Source organism: Heptranchias perlo, chromosome 4 (assembly GCF_035084215.1).
Source record: "Heptranchias perlo isolate sHepPer1 chromosome 4, sHepPer1.hap1, whole genome shotgun sequence".
Taxonomy (NCBI): domain Eukaryota; kingdom Metazoa; phylum Chordata; class Chondrichthyes; order Hexanchiformes; family Hexanchidae; genus Heptranchias; species Heptranchias perlo.
This window is the reverse complement of record NC_090328.1, coordinates 24,441,330-24,458,104: the sequence shown is the minus strand read 5'-3', so window position 1 is coordinate 24,458,104 and position 16,775 is coordinate 24,441,330. Positions and strand designations below refer to the sequence as shown.

The 16,775-nt window shown below is 42.5% G+C and overlaps 1 protein-coding gene across 1 annotated transcript in view; it reads left to right on the top strand.

The window, feature by feature from the left end:
- The first annotated feature begins 322 nt into the window (after nucleotides 1–322).
- The window catches only part of sorbs2b (sorbin and SH3 domain containing 2b), a 259,709-nt gene continuing 243,256 nt past the window's right edge, over nucleotides 323–16,775 (top strand). The window contains exon 1 of the mRNA XM_067982104.1: nucleotides 323–855. The gene's annotated coding sequence lies outside the window, so the exon portion shown is untranslated. The remainder of the gene's footprint in view (nucleotides 856–16,775) is intronic.

The following is a 16,775-nucleotide window of genomic DNA, read 5'->3' as shown; positions in this document are numbered from 1 at the left end:
GTATTTTACATGGTTTCTCTACAAGCAGCATACATTGCATCAGGGGCATAATTATGATGAGGGATCGTTAATGGTATACAAACATTAAGTACATGCTGATGCAGTGGATTATAGGCATAGCCAGGTTTAAACTGTGAATAAACTCGCATTTAGATTTTTAAAAAGGTACAGAGAATCTGCAATTCTATTCTTCCTATTGACCTGCACATGATCTGCCATGCCTGCAGTGCAAATCTCTCTGTTTCTTGTTGCCATGGTTACAAAAAGCCAATGGCAAACCAATGGGCTTTCTGCAGCATTGCTGAAAAGGACCAGCCATTTTGGTTATGGGAGCACACTGGAATAATGCTTTGCTTTATCCAGTAATAAAATCATCTATTCAGGAGGAGAGGAGGAGAAAGTTCTACATTGCAGATGATTCTTGGGTCTCAGAATGCCATCAAATTGATTAAATATCGGGCTGTTAATTGTTGCCCCTGAACTAAATTGAAAAAAACTGGCATGCAAAGGGACAAATCTGCATATATCTGCTATCAGCGAACACAGGCAGTATTTTGTGTGGTAAAAGAGCGTTTTCCTGTAATATTACCTTAACAGTGTAACTGTTGTCTGCAAGTGCTGACCAAGAAGAAGGGTGTAGCCCCGCTCTGACACTGTTTATGTACATTTCTGCTGCTTTATTTGGACAGACTCCACTGAAGAAGCAGGTGTGTGATTTATCTGGGCTCCATACAGACTGCAGCCACTCTGGCTTACATGCTGCTTACAACCAGGCTGCTTCATTTGGGACATCTGCTGTGGAGACACTTGAGTTTAACCTGGTCAATCGGTGCTCAGCTGCTTCCTCTCGTTAAGGTAAGATGAAATTATAATGTAGATTTCTCCTTGAATGTGAAATAGGCAGGGAAAAGGGAAATGAATGCAGTTTTAGAGGCTATCTGAGCGTTTCTGTCTTAGAAACAACCCACTTCTAATACTGCATAGCTGCAAGCATTCATACTTCGATATTTTGCATTAATCGGTAGTAATTGTGTTTAATGTAACTTATAATCTGCAGTTCAAAAGCCCGACCTCCCTTTCAGGGGACTCGTACATCGATAGTTGCAGAAATTACAATACAACCACGGACTTTGTGATCCTCACATTATACAAATGTACGGACCGTACTCGCATATTGGTCAAACAACTGGAGCTTGCAATCACCAATTGTGCATTGACAACCTTTCCCCGAGAAAGGGGACACCTCATTAGAAATTTAAAACAAATACAAGTGTGTTTTACGAATTTGGTCTTTGATTTTTTTTTATAATTGCATTTTTGACCTGCATTTTTAAGGAACAAAATCAAATGAAAATATTGTTAAATTATAGACGTTGCAGTATCTGATGGATTTACACGAACCTAAGATGAATCTATGATCAGTGTGACATTAAAACTGGATTATGGTGCCACAATTTTCATTCGATCCAGCAGTTTTCGTGTCCAATGCGCTCCGAAAAGCTTTGACAATTTTGTTGGCTAGCTTTAAAGATCTGCTAAAACTCAAATTATGTTCATTTTCCTTTGCAAGCATCATTAACTGGTGAAAACCATTTTTAATATTTAATCCTGGCCACCGGAAAATCACTTTCTCCGCTAACGTTCCTATTAAAATCATTCTTGGATCTGGTTAGCGTGAGTAGTTGCTTGAGGCGTGCAATATATTTCATGGTGACAAAGGAAAAATGTCATGAAATGCAGCAATCATCTTATTTGCCCTGTTAGTCTAGGTGTGGCAACTTACAGTTTGTAAATGTAGTCAAGATAGATTTGTTTTCTTACTCCTAGAATGAAAAAGCAGTTTTAATTCTGTGCAAGAATGTTTTTTTAAAAAAAATCTGTAGTTTTTGACTGAAAAAGTATGTCTGCTCAATCAATCAGGTTCTCGACTGAAATAAATAAATGCAATTTAAATGTTATCATAAGTGCAGTATAATTACGGAGTGCTTTTGCAAAAGAATGACGCTGTATACACTCGGCTCTCTCACTCTCTGATATACCCTGAAACAGTATTTAGAGGCCCTGTTTTGTTTTGAGAATGCTGCTCTTGCCATTAATGTTATGTTAGATTTTTGTGCCAATTGCAATCGTATTTTCAGTAATCTACTCTTATCTGATCTGGGTTTTGGGTGGGTAGTGAATGCCGAGGTCACTAATTTGTGGTCAGTAAAATATATATTCCCCAAAGAAATATGAAGATAGCCAGAGTTTTGTACTTTTTAAAAAAAAAAATTGCTTGACTTTTATAGCAAAGATGGTATTATCCTGCAATAAGATGAAGTCTTCAATAGCTATGGTTTGCTCATTAATAGAGAATTTTCTTGTCTCTGTATGTCTATGCTTTATGTATTGCCACAAAATAAAGTCATATACAGAGGATCCACTTCTCTTGAATTTTCACATTTGCTGTGGCTTTATCATTTATGAACAATGTGTTATAGTGAGCTAGCTTCCATTTTTAAAAAAAAAAGTTAGACTAAAATAACAATTGGAAAATTCACCAAGATTGTTTTTCTTAATAGACCCAACTGCCAAAAGAGGATTATGTTCTTTTGTGGCTCTGATAATATCTCCTTCCTTTTGTTAAATTGGAGACTCTGACGAGACCCTCCTGTCACCCTGATATGTTAGGTTAGATAAAAGCCAAAGCAACATTTCTGCCAAAAGATTCATGACTGGATATATCACAATTTCTGTTTATCTGTCCATGAAGAGGTCATTCTTAATGACCTAGACAATGAACCTCTTATCCCAGTACAAGATTGATAATTTAATCATCCAAAACAGACTAGGGATTCCTGGAAATCATGTGGCTGCTCCCTGCAAAACCCATCTAAAGAGAAGAGACCCTCCACTCCACTGCCTTATCTTAATACTCCCTGAGAGGAATATTCTTTCCTCTCCTGTTTTGGGGGGGGGAAGATTTCTGCTGGTTTGCTATTTGTAGCAAAATTGTAATCTGTTCTTTATACAAATATTTATAATTTCATGATAAATAGCGACAAGATAAAATCTCCTGACCCCCACCCCCTAGGTGACAGAAGGTTATCTACCTAATGAGCCAGCCAAAGGGAAATAATAGCCTTCCATCTTTCTAACTACACACGCCATGTTTTTAACTCCAAACCACCATAATAACAAGAATAAATTATTTAAGCCTGCCAAAGACATGGCATACCAATTTAATTATATACAGGAATAATTACTTTCCTTGTTACAAACTATCTACCTCGACCAATTTCCAGAAAAAATATTTCCCCTCCATTCCTAGTGATAGCAATTCACCTTTTTGACTGCCAGCTTGGCCTAACTGGCAGCACGCTCTCTGCTGAGTGTGAAGTTTGTAGGTTCAAGCTTCACTCCTGTACTTGAGCACATAATCTAGGCTAACATTTCAGGGAGTGTTGGAGGTGCTGTTTTTTTGGATGAGACGGTATCAATCTGAGGTCCTGATCTGGTGGGTCAAGGAATTGTTAAAGATCCCATGACACTTTTTCAAGAAGAGTTGGGATTTCTTCCTGTGCGCTGACAAACATTCCTCCTCCCTGTAACCAACACCAATTAAACAGATTAGTCGGTCATTTATCCCATTTACTCTTTAGTTGGACTTTGCTGTTTGCAGATGATCGCCATGTCTGCCTACATAACAGTGATTGCACTTCAGAAAAAATAATTGGTTGTCAAACGCTCTGGGGCATCCTAAGAATGTGGTGAGGCACTCTACAAATGTAAACTCTCTTGTAGTAAGCTCATTAAGGGTGAAGAAAGTCTAGAGGGTAAGTGGTGTGTGTTTGTATATGTGTTCCTGATGATTCTGGTAGAAGTAAGAAAGTAGTACTAACCAGCTATCATTACAAAGCAATTGACAAAATGACTAAAACTACAATAATTAAATTTATGATCTAAATTATCAGAGTTGACTACTGCAATTATGATTTTGTTAAATTCAGACCTCACATTTAAAGGGTCTAAACTTCAATCTGCCCAAATCTAAATTTCAAAATGGCCCACACATGTGCTATTAGACATTCAGTAGGCCAGCAGGGACTTCCATATGGACCGCTGACAAGCTAGACTGTCAGGGACTTGAACACATATTTGTTTACCACCAACGCACCGCCCTGCAAGACCACAAATGTTGCTTATTGGTTATTATTTATCAGGTAGACTTTTTCAATTAGTCAACAGAAAAATCAGATGCTGTACTTTAACATCACCACAAAAAACAGGCATAAATCGCTAAATTATATTATAATAAATGTATAAAACATCACCTACTTTTCACATTCACTTCCTATGGTCATTCAGTTAATAACACCAGTCCCAGAAGGGGTCATTTAACTTTGAAATCAACACCCTGAGGAGCTGAAGAAGCAATTTTCTGCATTTACCTTCAGCCCAGGAAGGGGCTCTATGTCACCCGGCAAGGCGACTATGGGCTGTTTCACTTACTGCCGGTGTAACTGGGTGGGAGCCTCTCCTTCGCCCGTACGGGCTTTGTCCCGATTACGATAACGATCCTGTCTCTGCAACGCGAGATGGGGGAAGTCTGCATCTTTCTCTAGTGACCGGCAGAGGTTCTGCTCTGCTGCATTTCCCCCCAAGCGGAGCAGGACTCCTGGGATTTTGGGGCCAAGGTGTTTCTATCCGTGACAGTGGGGCAAAGACACTTACTATTTTTCCTTGCTTAGTGCACCAGAATACTGCGTTCTTGAATGTGTGCCAAATAATTATTTTTTATTATTGAACTTCAGTCAAGGGTACAACAAAGCTAATATAAATTCAAATTATAACTATGCACATCTTTTCTTTGCCAAAGTCAACAGATACTATTAATTATTTCTATCCTGCTGTAACGTTATTGTGCTTTTAATGTGGTTATGGTATCAGGAGGTAAATAAGAATTGTAAACTTTACATGAACCTGTGTTTTAGTAATACGCTGAGAATACACTGTATGTTTTTCAGAATTTTAAAAGGTTATTGTGTCTTAATTTTTCAAATGTTGGCTATAATAATTTCTGAAGAACTGTTCCTGTAGCTATAAAAAGAAACTTAATTTGACTGTATTGGGGCGTTACAGGATGACCAAGTGATGGAATGAAGCCCAAAGTTCAATGTACCTGAAGGTCACCTTGTAGGGTTTGATTTTAACTCACCCACCCAGCAGAAATGAGGTTATGGGGGGGAGGGGGGGGTGCTTTTTAAAATCAGTCGATTAGACTTACCCCCATGTTCCAGCTGTAATCGCCTTGGCCACACATTTTAACTGTTCTTCATTAAGCTGGCTGAGGTGCCCACTGGATACAGACAGGTGCCTCATGAATGCATGCATATTGGGGTCCTATGATGTAATTAGGATCCTGACCTGATTTTTAACTAGTGGCCAACCCGCTGAGTAAAACCTCGCATGATTGGCATCAGGTACTGACTGACTCCCTGGAAACACTATTCAAAGGGGTAGTCAGATTACGGGGATCTGTGTACTCATGAGCTTAGTGAATTTCCAAGCAATTGTTCAGCTTGGAGTTTGCTTGCTTCTGTTTTTTTTTTTCTTTGCCTTACTTTTACCCTCCCTTAAGCTCTTAGAGGTTATCATGGGTCCCATTTTTGCTTCATTCCTTTGGATGGAGGAATAATCGGAAGAGGGGCAGTAGCCTCAACAATCAGGATAAGCAGAAGGTGATGGCGGCTGCTCATAAGCCTTACCCAGCCCACAGGGTCTATAGGCTGTGTGACTTTCCTGGATGTGACTGAGCACTGCATCAGGAGGCTGCGCTCCACCAGACAGGCTGTCGCTGATCTTTGCAGCCTCCTGCAAAAGGACCTGCCTCCTGATGGCCCAGGTGGCCATGCTTTGCCACCGTCCTTAACCTTTTTGCCTCGGGCTCCTTCCAGGCTGCTACAGGGAACATCACCCGCATCGCCCAATCTGCAGTGCACAGCTGCATCAAGCAAGTCGCCAAAGCCCTATTTGCTAGGGCCAACAACCAGATCATCTTTCCCATGAACACCAGCACTCAAAATCAGAGAGGTCTGGGATTTGCAGCAGTGGCCGGCTTCCCTTGTGTTAAAGGCATTATAGACTGCACTCATGTAGCCATCAGGGCACCAGAAGATGAGCCAGAAGCTTTTGCTAACAGGAAGGGCTATCATTCAATTCATGTCCAGCTGGTGTTGATCACCGCAGAAGGATCATGCAAGTCTGTGCCAGTTTTGCAGGCAGCTGTCACGACAGCTTCATCCTGCGACACTCTTATTGCTCCTGTGAGGATAACTGTGGCAGGCGACTCCTGGGTGTTCAATCTTGTGAAGGCCTGACTGTAGCACTTCAGCTGCTGCTGGGGTAGCCTGGCCCAGCTGGCTTTCTGGCACCGTGGTGGGTATTGGTTGAGGGGGTGATAACACGTGCCTCTCCTGCTGCTCCACTGCCACCCCCATGGGACTGCAGCTCATCATTCTCACTGATATATGTGGGAGAGCAGACTACAGGAGATGACTGACTTCTTGAAGTGTGGTGATGCCATGTGAGACGACACCACACAAGCTGAAAGCGGACTCCTTCATATTTTCAGCCATGGTGTTGAAACCTCGTGGCTGCCTTCCAATACCTCGTGTAACTGCTTAATGTGAGGCAAGCAGTTTTCTTTTCATAGCTGGGCCCCTGAAGTCCACATCTCTGTCCTCTTCAGCAAAGCTGGGAGAGTGCCTTGCCCTTTAGCAAGTCATCTCCTGGGCTGTCCCTGCCACCACTACCTGCTCCTGCTCACTTCTGCTCGGTGCATCACCAAGTGAAAACCCCTGTAATTCACTTACTAACCCACCCAGGGTGCCAGTATCTGTGCTGGTGCTTAAAAGCAATGGAGCACATGGCACTGCCTCCTTAGAAGGATTGTCCTCCTTTTGGGTGTCTTCTTCATGGGCAGAACCTAGAGAAAAGGGACATGGATTAGCCTGGCACTGACAGGCTTTAAAACGAAGCTTCATCTCAAGATGGCTGGCTACATTTTTCTGAGGTACATGAAGGGGTACAAGTAATAGTCAGAGACCCTTTTCAGATAAGCCCACAACCTCAATCGCTAATGTGGACAGCTCTTGAGGTGCTGCTGAGTTCGAGAGCTTGCTGCTCCACCCCGGAGAAGAACACCATGCTGGGTATTCCTCCCTTGGCTGAACTCCTCCCACCCCCACCCCCCCCCCCCCCCACCCCGTGTTTTTCTCCTGTAGAAAGAGAGGGTGAAATTTAGTGAGTGTCTGCTGAAAAGGACAGTGCGCATATGTGGGGCTTCTGCTTGTTGAGAGGGAGAAGAAGCCAAATGCTAGTAGATGGTGAAGTGTTGAATGGAAAGCGAGTGGTTGGGGTGTGAAGTGAGCGAGGAGTTCCTTGTTCTGCAATTGCTACTAGTGAGAACAGAATGCTGTCAGTGGCTGCTGTGAAGGCAACAAGCAAGAGGTGAGTGTGTGTCTGGATTGAAAATGAGAGGTGGTATAGTGCGCCCACGTAATGGGCGGTGAAGGATGTGCCCACGTAATGGGCGGTGAAGGATGTGCCCACGTAATGGGCGGTGAAGGATGTGATGTGGGGGAGGGAATGGTTGAGAATGCTGGGGGAAGGACTGATTCCTGTTATTGTTGTGAGGGAAGGAGAAATGAAGAGCTGGACTCACCCTTGCTACTTTTGTCAGGTCATTGAAATGTTTCCTGCAATGAATCCAGCTCCTGGCGCTGACTACATCAGTCACCTCTCTCCAGGCCTGGTGTATGTTAATCTTCGCAATCTTCCTGCAACTTGTCCCTCCTCACCCTTACCTCTTCCATTTTAAGGCCTTGATGGAGGCCTCAAAGATCTTGATATTCATACTGCAGAAAATTTTCTTGCAGCAACCTCAACAAAAATAACTTGCATTTATATCGCACTTTTAACGTAGTGAAACATCCCGAGGTGCTTCACAGATGCGTTATCAAACAAAATTTGACATTGAGCCACATAAGGAGATATTAGGACACGTGACGGGTAGGTTTTAAGGAGCATCCTAAAGCAGGAGAGAGAGCTGGAGAGGCAGAAAGGTTTAGGGAGGGAATTCCAGAGCTTAGAGCCTAGATAGCTCAAGGCACAGTCGCCACTGGCGGAGCAATTAAAATTGGGGATGCGCAAGAGGCCAGAATTAGAGAAGTGCAAAGATCTCGGAGGGTTGTAGAGCTGGAGGAAATTATAAAGGTAGGGAGGGGTGAGGCCATGGAGGGATTTGAAAACAAGAATGAGAATTTTAAAATCAAGGCATTGACTCCCAGTCCGGCAGTGTAGGTCAGCGAGCACGTGGGTGATGGGTGAACAGGGCTTGGTGCAAGTTAGAATATGGGCAGCAGAGTTTTGGATGAGCTCAAGTTTATGGATGGTGGAAGATAGGAGGCCAGCCAGAAGAGCATTGGAATAGTCAAGTCTGGAGGTAAAAATAAAGGCATGGATGAGGGTTTCAGCAACATCTGAGGCAGGGGCGGAGACAGGAGATGTCATGGAGGTGGAAGTCTCAGAGAAATCTGCCAGAAGAGAATACAACCACCCCCCCCCCCCGCCATGTGAGAGATGCATTCCTTCTTTAAATATGCTGCTGGAGGTCCACCAGAAATGACCAGCTGAAAATGGGTGGGCGTCCCGTTCCCTGTGCAATTGGGTGGGAAACCCACCAGTCAAATTTAAATGCGACCCAGGAGTTAATATATTCCGGGCCTGAAATTTAGGCCAGCGAGTGTGTTTTGCACTCACACTGCCCTCTCCGCACCCCCCCCACCCCGACTCAAAACCTGTTCTGTGCTAAAATCAACCCAATAATTCAAGCAGCATTGGATCACTACTTGCTTCTTGAAGTTTATAATCAGAGTTTTATTAGACCCATGGTCTAACCAAAATGAAATCAAATTTAGTGAGAGGCATTGCTTATTTTCATCAGTAGATACAGCTATTGACCTGTTACTCTGTGACGTCACTGACTATTGACGTCAATTATATAGGAACATAGGAAGATAGGAACAGGAGTAGGCCATTCAGCCCCTCGTGCCTGCTCCGCCATTTGATAAGATCATGGCTGATCTGTGATCTAACTCCATATACATATATTGAAAATTGTTTTCCAAAATACACACATGTACCAAAGGTTTCTGTGTCCATGGAAGAATGAGATTAGATAAATTAGCATGGAACTGAGAAACCAAACATGAGGCCTCCCTTGCCTGAATAGCTCAGCTACGCACTGACTTAACCAGTGTGCTATTGGTGGAAGCTCGTTTAATTATTTATTGAATACTATTAGAGAACAGCAAGAAAAAACTACAGGGCCCCAGTAAGTGTGCTGTTATTTCCATTTATAACATGTAGGATCATGAGGCAGCTAAATAGAACATGCTTCTTTAAATCCTGGTTTAATAGAACTGTGTTGAAGTGGCAAATGATTAGTGTAGAAACATTTAAAACGTGGTCAGACAGCAACTGTAACTCTCTGTAAAGCATGCATGAACTATTGAGTACCATCAACTGATTGATCATCCTCAGATCTTTGCATCTTGTTGTTCTACAGTGAACACCATGTTGAAAAGGCCACCACATGGTGTGGTTATGCCATTAGCCTGGAATCTCAGCTATAATTGACTAAACACAGTCACATGTATAAAGGCTCATTATTGCTTTAATGGGAAATCTTCAGTGAAGCTTAGTTGATAGTGTAGCTAGAGGGAAACTATTTCCTCTGGTGGGGGAGTCCAGGACAAAGGGGCATAACCTTTAAAATTAGAACTAGGTTGTTCAGGGGTGATATCAGGAAGCACTTCTTCACACAAAGGGTAGTGGAAATCTGGAACATTCTCCCTCAAAAAGCTGTTGAGTCTAGGTGAATTGGAAATATCAAAACTGAGATTGATAGATTTTTGTTAGGCAGGGGTATTAACGGTTACGGAACCAAAGTAGGTAGATGGAGGTAAGTTACAGATCATCCATGCTCTAATTGAATGGCGGAACAGGCTTGTGGGGCTGAATGGCCTACTCCTAATAGCCAGGAGCAGCGTTCCTCTAAAACCTCTGCTACAAACACTCCCATGTTGGACACTGGAGAGTGTTTATACTATGAGAGATACTGTACCTACTTGCTGCAGTGCAAACCTTTGCCTTTGTGATTTTCATGTTACTTTATTGGCATCTTTTTCGTCAGTAAAAATATTTTAGCATCTGATGTAATCAGTGAGGCAGTGACATCATCATGTCATTAATTACATCATCGCCAATGTATGAATTGCCTTTAGAGACCACTTACTGGATGACAGTGCCCCTTTAAAGTAGTGTTCACTGTTAGCCATCAACTGATTTCAAGCAAACATCACTAATGATACCAGAGGACAGCCTGATGTCTGTTGGCTTTATCCAGCTGGAATGATCACAGTGCTTGTTGGTGATAGTGCCTTGTTTTTGTATTTGTCACAAAAACACATCGTAATTGTACTCTACTGGCAACAGTACTGGAATATTTACTCTGGGTTATGAGGATGGCTCGTGAAACCCAGTGGCAGCATAGGCCTATAATTTTGTTTCTGGCATTTACTGACTATTACATCTATAACCCCTAATGAGGTATTCCAGCTCTATTTTTGTATACTTTTTAAAATACTAGTTTGCTGTCACTTGCAGCTTCATTCCCTTCCACTATTCTTGGTTTACTTCTAACTGTACTTGTTCGCTTCGTGAATACCTCTGATGCCTTTCAGCCTATATACCTACATATAAGCAGATGTGGGGATATTCAAACTTAGCCCAGTGACTGCAGACCTTTTAAATAACTTTGTTGCGTCTGTCAATCACAGATTTAAATAAGAAGTGATGTAATATCAGAATGGTTATGCTGACAGCTTAGCAACTTTAAGCATTCATCTGTGACACCTTTTGACTTCCTGCGCAGTCAATCATACAAATTCCTTGTCACACCTCCCCCTTTTCATTCAGGGCCACCTGGCCTGTGTGACCTTATCGTCGGTGCATTACAATATTACATAGAAATTACAAGACAGAAACAGGCCATTTGGCCCAACCAGTGCATGTTGGTATTTAGTAGTGGAGCAGTAGATATATAATCCCTTGTGCCCACCCTGTTTCCATATGTCTTTATCCCCATATCCCTGTATCTTGCTTTCCTTCCACCACCTATCTAACCTAGGGGCGGATCTTAACTCTGAGCGGGTTTCCACCCAGCAGACGGCCACGGCAATTTTAACTGCCAAGCTTCGTTTAAATGTCACTGGTCCATTTCTTGCCCAGAGCCAGTGTGAAGTGGACGCAGAGTAGCTGTTGGCAGGTGATAATCAGATGGCCCTTGGGGTGGGGAGGGTCTTGTGGTAGGGGAGCGGGTTGGCATTCGGGGAAAGGAAGACTGTGACTTTCCGTATGGGGCCCGGAGGAATACTCCTGCTCCTCCTGGCACCACAAAAGGGAAACTTTGGACTTAACCAGAAGGGCCTCTTCTGTCTTCAAACTAGCTGCAAACCTGCTTCTCCTGAGCAGGAAACCTGTCGTGGCTTACCTGCTTAGGCCCTGGTTAAAATTGCATCGGGGTCCTATTGGCCTACTTTAGGTGGGCGCCTTATCCAACTGCAAAACCCTGCAATTAACATCGCAAGTGGTTGGAAATGATCGGGATCTGAGAGGATAAGTAACCTGCTCATTTTTTACTTGCCCACTCACCTGTTTCTGTTGGGCGGGTAGGTTTAAAATCGACAACTTAGTCTTAAAAGTTAATATGGATTTTGCTTCGGTCACAACCTCTGGTAGTGCATTCCACAATCTCTCAACCCTTTGTATAAAAAAAAGTTTCTTCTTCTCTATTCTAAATCTCTTGCATTTAGTATGGCCACTCATTCTGGACCCCATAACTACTTAAAGCAGACTGCCTGTAGCAACCCTGTCCTATGCCTTCATAATTTTAAACATTTCTATCAAATCTCACTCTTTAATCTCTGTTCTAACGAAAGCAGCCCCAATTTTTCAAGTCTTTTGTCGTATTTTGTAACCCTAATGGAGAGTCGTTGTTTTTGTGTTTGTTTACGGGGGAGAACCATTGAGGCAAATCTTTTATTTTGACTTCTGTATGTAGCAACAGTTTGTTAAAATATGTGTGTATGTTGAAAAATGGACCAACATAGGTCCACGCCAAAATAGCCTGTGTTCATTTGTAACCTTTTTTAAAATCCCATTTGTAAAAGCTAAACCCTGCCTGTAAATTAGAGTTCTGCTGTTCCCAGTGTTATCTTGAGCTAAACCATACTCCCTTCTGAGTCTGCACCTGTTCCTTGCTCCTGACTGACAGTTTTCCAAATGCTGCCTGCTTTGAGACCTGGTGTGAACGGGATATTAAGCTAATTTGTCCCTGTGACAGGAAACCACAATTTACACATGGATCAGAGGGCTTAAGCAGACCCAGTGAAGAGTTAAAATGGCCAAGAGCCAGTGAAAGAAGGTATCTGTATTGTTGTGGGAGCTAGCTTGTAGGACAAGACAGGCCACAGGGTTTCGTAAATTTTAAAATCAGACTGTGGCTACACAACATCATCTTGTTTAAATTACCATTAAAATAACAAGAAGCAAAATTCATGGAAAAATAAGTATTTGGTGGATATCTCAATGAATTTTTAAAAAAATAGAAACTGTCAAAAAATCATTATAAAGAAACTGAGGGTTGTGTAGATTCACCTCTACACTGACTGCTCGCTTGTCTTGACCTACTGCTGATTTTTATTTGACAAAGCTAATTTGAATCCTTCTATCGATTTTTATCTGTATTCCTATTATAATTCCAACTGGACACCATTGATGTGATCAATAGGTTACATTTAAACAGCAATTTTTTTTTTGGACCCCCATCAAATGTTATTTTTGTAATGTCAGTTCTGCTCTTGCTTTCTGAGAAATCAACCAAATCTTGTATCTAAACCCATCAATTGACCTGTTGGCAAATCAGGCTAGAATTATTGTTAGTCGTTTTTTATTATTGGGCTCATGCTGCGGTGCAGATTGATGCAGTGTCCAAGCATCATAGCTGTCATCGTCTCCTGCTCTTGCGCAGCTATTTTTGTTCCACTGTATTTTGGTGGTGGAGAATGGGAAAGGTAAGGGTATAACAAGGTCTCCTCTACAGAAATGCACCTATTTTTATTGCCACCACATTCACCATGACCATAGTCTCTTTTGGGTGGGGCAGTTTGAATTGGTTTTTGCTTTTTAGTGTTCGGACCATGTGTGTAACACTCAATGAGGAACACTGTGCACATCTCCTTTTGACCTGAATATCCATTATTTAGTTGTTTTTCATTTGTTGTTTCTTTGTTAAAAATGGGCAGCTTTGCATCAATTTTTATATCAACTGTACTAGTAAAGGAGCCTTAGTAAGGAAAAAGCATTGTATATATCATCTCAAGAACCAGCTAGTGGAAACTTACAAGAAGGTGCATCCTTCCAGGTTTCCCACTGCACTTTGATGCTATCAATGGTTGAGGTTGTAGCAAGGTCTCCTCTGTTGATACAGACAAACTTTTATTGCCACCAATTTTACCACCAGTTACAACATGCTCAGTACAAAGTGCTGTGCTGTGCAGGATGGTGTTGTTCTACAAATAAATCACTGAAGCCATAATCAATTTTTACTCCCAATTATTGAGCAGACAGATGGCAGCAATAGAAGATACACGAAAGAAAATCAATTTTACCAAATACTATGGCAATAACGAAGGATGGATTTATAACTGGGGTAAGAGTAGCAATACGAGTGTTGAATGTAGCTAGATAGCATGATGTAAGAAGGTTACTAAGATCACTAACAGGAAATAAGGTGACAAATGAATTTGTGTGTGTGATTATATATATATATATATATATATATATATATAATCAAAAACGTGACTCGTATTTAGAGTGTATGTGTAAGTATTTAAACATCTGTCCTCATTAAAATTTGCATTCTGGAAACAATAGAACTGTGTGAGACAGTAGGAAAGAATATGGACTAATACCATGGAATTGTTACAACGCAATCGGCAATATGCAACAGTGCAGGACCCAATATTTACGTGATTGATCGCATAATCACGTGGCTGCTTGAAATGTTGCTTTTATTCCTTCAATTTCCCCCTCTCTTGCCTGACGGTGGTGACTGAATTAACCATTACAATGGTACAAAATTTGATGGCTCCTGTTGCCATTGGCGGAAGGGCTGAGAACCAGAGGACACAGATTTTAAGGTGATTGGCAAAGGAACCAAAGGCAACATGAGGAAAAACTTTTTTACGCAGCGAATGGTTATGATCTGGAATGCGCTGCCTGAAAGGATGGTTGTAAACAATTTTACAACACCAAGTTATAGTCCAGCAATTTTATTTTAAATTCGGAGGCTTCCTCCTTCCTCAGGGAGGAGGAAGCCTCCGAATTTAAAATAAAATTGCTGGACTATAACTTGGTGTTGTAAAATTGTTTACAATTGTCAACCCCAGTCCATCACCGGCATCTCCACATCATGAAAGGATGGTGGAAGCAGATTCAATCCTTGCTTTCAAAAAGGCACGTCCAGGTGGTCATTCTTCATATGTGAGACTGGACGGCAAACATCAATGTGCTATTCGGCTACAGGAATCGTCATAGTCAAGCCCAGTGCTGGCCTTGTATGATCTACAAAAACACAAACACTTCCCAGCAGGGGTCATTAGATAGTGATCGCAAATTTACTGAGGCTAGCCAGCTGTACTGAGAATAGCCAAGTAAGTACATACCTGCATCAAACTTGCAACCTTTCTGATCTCGGGGCTACACCACATTGCACATTTACCCCTAGAGGCATCAAATTTTGTACCATTTTGGTTTTCAAGAACTCATTTCTGAAACATCTGAGAATAATTATTAGCATTCATGCAGGCAAATGTGTGCTGACTTAAACCTGTACAAGAACATTAATGTACTGGAACAAAATTGTTTTCTCGTCAGGGTGAAAATTAATTGCAGAAATAATTCATTTAGTAATGAAGTTATGTTGAACCTATATAAAACACTGGTTTGGCCACAACTGGAGTATTGTGTCCAATTCTGCGCACCGCACTTTAGGAAGGATGTGAAGGCCTAAGGGTGCAGAAAAGATTCATTAGAATGATTCCAGGAATGAGGGACTTCAGTTATATGGATAGACAGGAGAAGCTGTGGTTGTTCTCCCTAGAGGAGAGCAGATTAGATATAAGTGTTCAAAATCATGAAGGGTTTAGATAAACTGTTCCCATTGGCAGAAGGGTCGAGAACCAGAGGACACAGATTTAAGGTGATTGACAAAAGAACCAAAGGCAACATGAGGAACAACTTTTTAATGCATTGAGTAGTTATAATGTGCTGCCTGAAAGGGTGGTAGAAGCAGATTCAATCGTGGCTTTCAAAAAGGAATTGGATAAATACTTGAAGGGGAAAAAATTTGCAGGGCTACGGGGAAATAGTGGGGGAATGGGACTAACTGGATTGCTCCTACAAAGAGTTGGCATGAGCTCGATGGGCCGAATGGCCTCCTTCTGTGCTGTAACCATTCTATGCTTCCAAGATGTAATGGATTGTTGGGGCTGGTAACCATCACTCCTTAATGTTAACTCCTGTTCACTCTGGTATTAGCAGTAGAGCTAAGCGTACTAGTACATCAAAACAGCAGGCCCTTTCAAACCCAACCGCACTGAATTCATATCCCTTGCAAGACAACAGAAATAGAAACTTCTACTGAAAATAGATCACTGACTTTGAGGAACAGTCTATTAGTCCTAATATAGTTTGGAGTTCAATGAATTGGCTTCATATTGGGCCAAGCTAGCTGAAAATCTGAATTAGGTGATCCATATTTTAATGTTAATTTTGAATTGATGTCAATTTATTGATGTTGTTTTACACTTAGACTTGGGGGGAGCTGAAATTTTTTTGAGTTCCACTGGTCTTTCACTATGACTGGAACAGGGGACCGTGGAGATCATTCCAGGAGTTTCTGACTTGCCTTGAAAGGGGTGGAATCTCCGCCCACCCTATCCAGGGCGAATGCCATCAGTTGGCCGGGGCGTGCACCAAAAACTGGGAGGAGCGTATCTCCAAGGTTAAGCAGAAACTGGGACTGTGGGATCAACGATCCCTCTCGATCGTGGGCAAGAACCTGGTCATCAGGTGCGAGGTGCTCTCGGTGTTGCTGTACGTGGCGCAGGTCTGGCCCATACCTCGCTCCTGCGCCGCGACAGTCACCTGAGCCATCTTCCACTTTGTCTGGAGATCAAAAATGGACCGTGTCCGCAGGGTCACGATGTACAAATCTCCAGAGAAAGGGGGGAAAGGCATGCCCAACGTGGCCCTCATCCTGATGGCCACCTTTGTGTGCGGCTGCATCAAGCTGTGCATAGACCCTCAGTACGCAAACACAAAGTGTCACTACGTGCTGAGGTTCTACCTGTCCCCGGTGTTGAGAAGGATGGGCCTGGCCACGCTGCCACGGAACGCTCCGTCCAGTTGGACCGTTCCGCCCCACCTGTCCTTCGTGGAAAGGTTTGTGCAGGAAAACACCTTTGACCACAAGGCGATCAGCAAGTGGTCCGCACGTAACGTCCTCGAGACCCTGCGGGAAAAGGAGATGGCGGATCCTGTCGGTTGGTTCCCCGAGCAGACTGTCAATGTCATTTGGCAGAACGCCTCATCACCAGAGCTTTCAA